A 7,114-nucleotide genomic window follows, 5' to 3' on the forward strand; every position below is an offset into this window, starting at 1 on the left:
TAATGTCTTACTGCGTCTCCTCCTGTGAGTCCCCACTTTCTGTACGCCTTGACATTTCATCTTGGCTCCAAATGGGCCTAGACGTGTCTAGATAAACATCCTCCTGCTCTCGTCCCACAAATCCTTCGGAGAAGATGAATTTGGGAGGTCCCTGCTTATCTAACTACAGTGCTTGCTGCATTTCCTGCTGTTGGTTGGTGGCAACAGACAAACTTAGGCTGCTGTCCAGACAGTTGGCAGAAGGGGCTGTTTTTCTGTCTCCCTGCCCACCTGGATCTGAGTGATCTTTATAGCACCTTTAAAGGGTTGTCCTGGGGTATCATTCCTAGGGGCAGACCCCGTGTACTACAGCCATCCAACCCCGAGTCCCTTAGTGTCTATAGAGTCTCTCCCTGTTTCCTCAGCATTCCCTATAGTCATGGACTGGAACCCTGCTGGAACTAGGGCTGTCAATTAATCTAGTCCCTTCTGCCTAGAGAGAGCATTGAGGGACAGTGGGGTGCCAGACATCCCAGCCCAGGGTGGAAATGGGGCCTGAACTTTGTTTTTGAGTCTCATGTAGCCCAGATGGGCCTCAAACTCACTATGTAGCCAAAGATGATGCTAGACCCCCAATCCTCCTGCCTCTACCTTCCAAGTGAGAGCATTAAATCTACCCCACAAGTGCCGGGATTGCAGGTATCCACCACCATACTTGGTTTTTTTGCTGTGCTGGGAATTGAACCCAGGGCCTCATATTTGCTGAGCAAGCTAACTAACTGAGCTCTGTGCTTAGTCCCAGAGCTTGGTTTTGAGTGCAAGTGACTTCAGGGCAAGACCCAGACTTTGGCTTCCTGGGCAGCAGCACTGTAACACTAGGGCTTTAGAAACCCACTAGTCCACAGAGTTCTTAAGGTTATGCCCAGGGTAGTACCAAGAGGTGATACTGCCCTTTCTCTTAGCAGCCCTACTGCAAGACACAGTGACCCAGGTCATTTTGCCTGGACCAGCTGGGTTTCTAAGAACCCTCCTGTCTTTTCCATTGGGCCATGTTGTGGGTGGTGGCGGTGGTGGTGTGTGTGTGGTTTATTAGTTCTGTGGCCTTTAGTGTGGTCAGCTGAGGGACATGAAGGGACAGATTGATAAGTGGGGGTAAGCTGGGGTGGAGTGGTTCCTTGGGCTTCCATCAGCAGTGGGTGGAAGGAAACATGCTTACCGCTGTCCTCTTAGAGTCTCAGGTTGCACCAGGGCCTTGGTGGAGCAGTTTTGACACCTCACTCTCTACAGGTGCAATGCTGGGTCCCCCAGAGAAGCAGGAGTATGGCCTGTTCCCTAAGAAGCTTCCCACAAGTCTCCTCAGGTTCCAAGGGATTATGAGAATTGGGAGTATGAAGACCATATCTTCTAGATTTCCCCCTACTTCCCAGGGTGTGCCCCCCCAAAATGTGAAACAGAGAGAAGTCAGAGCATCTTAGAGGCTGAAGCTTGTGACAGTCTCAGAAAGGCAGTTAGCCAACAGAATTGTCCCAGGAGGATTCCTGAGACAAATGACCAGGCCAAGAAGAGGGATGGAGATGCTCCAGGAAAGAGAGAGGAAAAAGAGAAAGAAAACTGTCCTGGTTACTATAACTGCCCATAGCACACGCCTGTTGCCACTTGAGCTGGAATTTCCATCCTGACCCAGCTGGTCATGTTTTCAACCTGACCTGGAATCTGACAGTTCACAGCCCCAATCCTCTAGAGGGTGCTGGAGATCAAAGATGGAGTTCCTGCCCCAGGGGCATATGCAAAGTGGTTGTGTGCACACCCCTGGGAAGGCACAGGGTTTGGATGGTAATCTGATGCTTTGCATGTTGGTTACACTTGCTCTGGAAGTTAGGTGGGAGTCCTAGCTTGGTCCTTCTAAGAGCGGATGAGACAAGGAACCATGTAGACCTGAACCCAAGATAGGCCTCAGACAGGTTCTGGGCAGAGACTGCCTATGCATTCTACCTCTGAGCAGAGAGCAATCTGAGGCAGGATGAGCATCCAGCTGACATGCCCCAGCACAGCTACCTGATTGGCAAAAAGCTGCCCGTGAGTCCCCACCCTAGCCACAAGGCTTTCTGGCTACCTTTTTCCTCTTCTAGTTCCCCTGGGCTCTCCTGCAATCTAGATACCAAAGAGTTGTGCTTGGCACAGCCGATGTCCCCAGTGCTCTGTGTACCTTGCCTGAGATGCAGCAGGTGTTAAATGCTTTAGTTCTCTTTTTCAGATGGTGAGGAAGGCGTCCCCGCCCCACTAGGGACTAAGTGTGCCCTGCCTTGCCTCTTCTGATGTTTCTAGCTGTGTTCCGGGAGGGCGTGGGTCCTGGTTGATGTGAAAGGAGCTGTAGATAGGACTGACTGACTAGGGGACCTAAATGGGGTTGGGTGTACATCACCCTCGCTGTGGGGAGGGATGCCTCTGGGAAGAGGAGAGGAGCCCGGCTGCTTAACTGCTCCAGTGCACACCAGCACCCCTGTGCTGGCACTGCCTGGATTCCCAGCTAATCAGAAGTCCCATGTATCCCAAAGTCACCTGGCTTGGTGCTGGGTGCAATGATCTGGTGGCTTTTTCAGAGGCAGGAAGAAAGATCAGAGTTCAGGTTTGCCTTCTGTTTGGCTTCAGCCAGCTCTGGGCCCTACTTGGCCAGAATCGGAATTTTTTTTTTTCAAACTTCTTTAGTAATGAGCCATTTCTTCATGTGACATTCCAAAGAAAGCATCAATAAAGACAAAGAGATAAAACAGGGAGCTGTGTCTGCCCACGGTAATGCCTACCACTACCTCCGAGGACCCCCCCCCCCCAACCAAGGGTCTCAGAGCAAGTCTGATGTTCTCCTGGCTCAGATAGCCTTTGGTTAATTGCTTCACCGGTTATCTAGTAGGAACTAGGCCAGGAAGGTTCTGGAAGCTAAGGGAGGTCTCCCTGTTCCCCCACACCCTATGCTCCTTGTACTTCTGAGTGTGGGAAAGTGGGCAGGATAGTGGGATAGCCCCCTCTGGGAGCACTCATTAACTGGCGCTATCTTTGTTAAGTGTCTCTCGGGGGTAGGCCATGGGCCAGGCTTTCGTCTACATCCTGGTGAGTCCTGGGGAAGGGTGCTTGCTGGCAGGGCCTGACTCTTTTCCTAACTTCCCCGAAGGAAAACATAGCAGCCAGCTCTGTGACCATTGGTAATATAGTTGCTTCATGGAAAGGGTAAAGCAGAAACCAAGCTAACATACCCGCCAGCTCTGCCGTCTACAGTATACATTATGTGATTGAATTCCTCCTGCATTTCTTCCTTCTCTCCCTCTCTGAGCCTTCCTTCCTTCCTTCCTTTCTTCCTTCCTTCCTTCTTCCTTCCCTCCCTCCTTCCCTCCCTCCCTTCCTTCCTTCCTTTTTGTTTTTCTGTGACAGGGCCTTGTGTAACTCACACTGGCCTTGAAAACAAAGCACTATATTGATAGGGTGACCTTGACCTCTATCTAGTTCTTTCTTCCTCTACCTTCCAAACTCTGGGGTTACAGGCATGTGGCCCCTTCCCTTCCCCCTCCCCTCTCCCACCCTTCCCTTCTTTCACCTGGATGTGGAGTGACATCTCTTTCCCCAGCCCTCCGGGACTCTAGCCGGATCATAGTGGCTTGGGCAATGAAACAGCTCTGCACGAGTGTCCGAGAAGGACAGTAAAAAGTGTGTGGGCCCCACGCCAGGCTCAACGCTCGGCACACATCAACTCTCACGTCTCTTTACAACCCTGGCAGGTGGGCAACAACACTTCCATTTCACAGATAAGAAAACTGAGGCTCACAGCTCTGGAAGTAGTGAAATCAGATTTGTGCTCAGCCCACCATGTTTTTCCCAGTCCTCGGTATGGGTGGGTGTGGGGTGCAGCAGGGGTCAAGACTCCTCACGGTGAGGGGTTACCAACCAGTGTCTTCAAGGAAGACAAGGGTCAGTTGGTTGTGTGTATGACTAATTCTAGTAATCTCGCTACTTGAAAAACCGAGGCAGGAGGATTATGAATCCCAAGACAGCCTGGGCTACATAGTGAGACCAAAAGACGAAGATAAAACAGAAACAAGGTGAAACCAAAATGACAGAGGAGGAAACAGAAGAAGGAGTTTCCTGACTTCTGAGGGCTGAAGGTGTGTCTCCCCTCCGTTGACCAGTGCTAGGCCCCAGATGTCACCATGACATTCCTGCTAGATTTCTTTTTGAGCTAAACATTGCTCTCTTCAAGAGCCATGAGGACACAAGCCACCAGAAGACGTGACATTGGTATCAAGGAACAGTCTCAGCTGTCACTGTCTCCAGTGACTCAGAGCTAGGGAATCTTGCCTAGAAGCTGAGGGCCAGCAGCAGGTCTGATGAACTGCTGCTGACCAAGGTCACATAACATGCAGCCTTCTCAGCTCCCGGAGGCAGGGGCAGGACTAGAGAAAGTGTCACCCTGCTCTGTGCTCTGGCCTAGCCAAGAGGCCCTGGGCTTGTCCTAGATTGCTGTTCTTGGGGTAAACCATAACTCCAACACTTGATATATGACTGGGCCTACTTCTACTGTCTGGATTTTTTTTTTAATTCTCTGGGGACATATTGCCTCCTTCCTGGTGGGGGGCTGCCAAGAAAGCAATGTGGAACTCACCCCCGAGAGAACAGTATTGTCCCCTGGGCTCTGTCTGGGGTGTTCCTTAATACAACCCCTTAGCTGGACCTATCCTCTAAGTCCTTATCATCAGACCCAGAGAAGGACCTGGGAGGCAGGCAGCCTTACAGAAATCTCTAGAAATCCCTTGTCTTTTTTTAAATCCCCAGTTAACCATAATGGCTAAACTCCTGAAACTCCTGCTTTTTCATCAAAACCCAACTGAACGTGTCACCTCGTCCAGGATGGCTTCACCTGATCCTAGCAATTATGTACCCCCATTAGTTTAGTGTTCTGCTCACCTATAGACTGGAAGCCTCTTCCACACTGTGGAAAACCAGGGTCCTGCCCAAATCAGAGCTTCCCAGATGAATGGAGCAACTGCTTGAGAGTCTGTGTCCCATGCCACTTCATGCAGGAAGCACTTTGGGTCAGCCAACATGGCTGTTTTGCTGGCTAATACTGAAAGACCTTTCCCTATCTTGCCTTTGGTATATTATTAGTCTGTCCACAGAAATTCTTTAAGGCAGAAACTCCATCTCAGAAAAAAAAAAGATAAGAAATAAAAGAAATGAAGACGAGGAAAAAGAACAGGAGGAAGGAAAGATTGATTTTTTAGCCTTTACTTTTGGAAGGGCTGACACAAGCTGCCCCATGTCATTGGTTTGAGAAAGGGACTCACCATGAAGCCTAGGCTGTCCTTACTTTATGAACCTCCTGACTGTTGGGATTACAGGTGAGCACCCCCATGCCCAACCTGACTTTATTTTAGTTCTGACAATTTCCTCCCTGTCTCTGGACAATATTCTCTGAAGATGTCACTGATTAATCATCTAGTGGATGGTCCCCCATTGTCCCACGATGCTAGGAAAAGGTTCATCTTGGTCAGTCTGATTTGCATTGGCCAGCATGAGGTCAACAGGGGAAATCCCTGTTTAAATAGACCGACAGTTTGAGAGACACAGGTGTCTCCTTAGAATATTTTCATTTCTGCCAGGCCAATTACACTCTGATGTCCCCTGTCCTGCAGTGACCTGGGGGAGAGAAGATGAATGGAGTCTATTCTGGGATGAAGTGCATTATGGGAAATGAGCCCCCAGGAAGGGCAGGAATAGTAGGACACTTGAGTTGTCTCTTCCCCTCTTCCTCCTAGATTCCCCAAGGCTTCATTAGGTGACAGTATGACACTTAGTATGACACTTAGTAGGTCTGTATCAGTGTATGGAAGACATCATTGTGGAATGTGTTAGAGGCAATGTGCAGCTCGTATGGAATCCAGAAGTGACCCTTCCTCTGACTCAGCTTCAGATTGTGTCTCTAAAATGCAGGACGGAGGTAGGAGGCCCATCCCTACCCTGATACGGGTTACTCAAAACCCTTCAGGCCAAGTCGCAATCTTAGCATGGCTTTAGTGCTTTGGAAAGGGAAATCTGCAGCATCATTGCTCTGGGTCCCTGTGTCCAGGCTCCTCAGGGAACCTTATATGGTGGCATCACATCTTATGCATACATAATACATACATAATACATACATACATACACACACATATACGTATATTATACATATACTATATGTATATATACATATACTATACACATATATACCATGGCTGTCCCGGGATAGGAGGGGGAGGAGGAGAAGGGGGCTAAAGCCATGAAGTTATAGGTAGTTAACCCTCCTCAAAGCCTCTTCATTTTCCTCCAAACCTTGGGATCCTTTACTGAGTCCTTCTTCACAAGGCCCATGGTCTTTCCCAAGACCATAGAACAGTGGTTCTCAACCTCCCTAATGAGACCTTTTAATGACCCTCATGTTGTGGTGACCCCCCCAACATAAAAATATATTATTGTTGCTACTTCATAACTATAGTTTTGTTACTGTTTTGGATCCTAATGCAAATATCTGATATGCAGCTCTCAGATCTGTGACCCCTGTGAAAGGGCTGTTTGACTACGCCTCCAAAGGGTTGGGGGTTGAGACCCACTGCTGTAGAAGGAGATTAGAGAGCCGGGAACGCTGAGCATTGGGAGCCTTCAGTGTCCACAGCCTTTGTTATACCATGATGAGGGACAGGGGCTCCCTGACAAGGTGCTACATCTGGTGTTCTTGGGATGTTAGAGGCAGACACGTGAGACATTTGGTGACTTTCCTTTCCAATGCCTCTTAGCTACATAGAGCGGGGATCAGGATCAGGTGAAGAAACCCACAGGAGGGCTCTGGGTCAGCCAACATTTGCTAACTATTATTCTCCCTGCTACAAGAGAGCCATCCAGGGGACAGGTATGATAGGCAGGAGAGGGTGGGGTGAGTAGCAGCTTCTTCCCTCATAAGAGACTCATAATATTGCTCCTTGGAATTGGGGTGCCCGAGAAGTACCAGCATCCCACTGAGCCTCAGTACTGTGTGCAGAGGGATGGAGATGGTGGAGTAACCTTTGTGGGGAGGACCAATAGGAAGATTGTTGACCTTCTTTTCTCAGAAGCCCAG

This window comes from Grammomys surdaster, unplaced genomic scaffold (genome assembly GCF_004785775.1).
Source record: "Grammomys surdaster isolate TR1022 unplaced genomic scaffold, NIH_TR_1.0 169, whole genome shotgun sequence".
Taxonomy (NCBI): Eukaryota; Metazoa; Chordata; class Mammalia; order Rodentia; family Muridae; genus Grammomys; species Grammomys surdaster.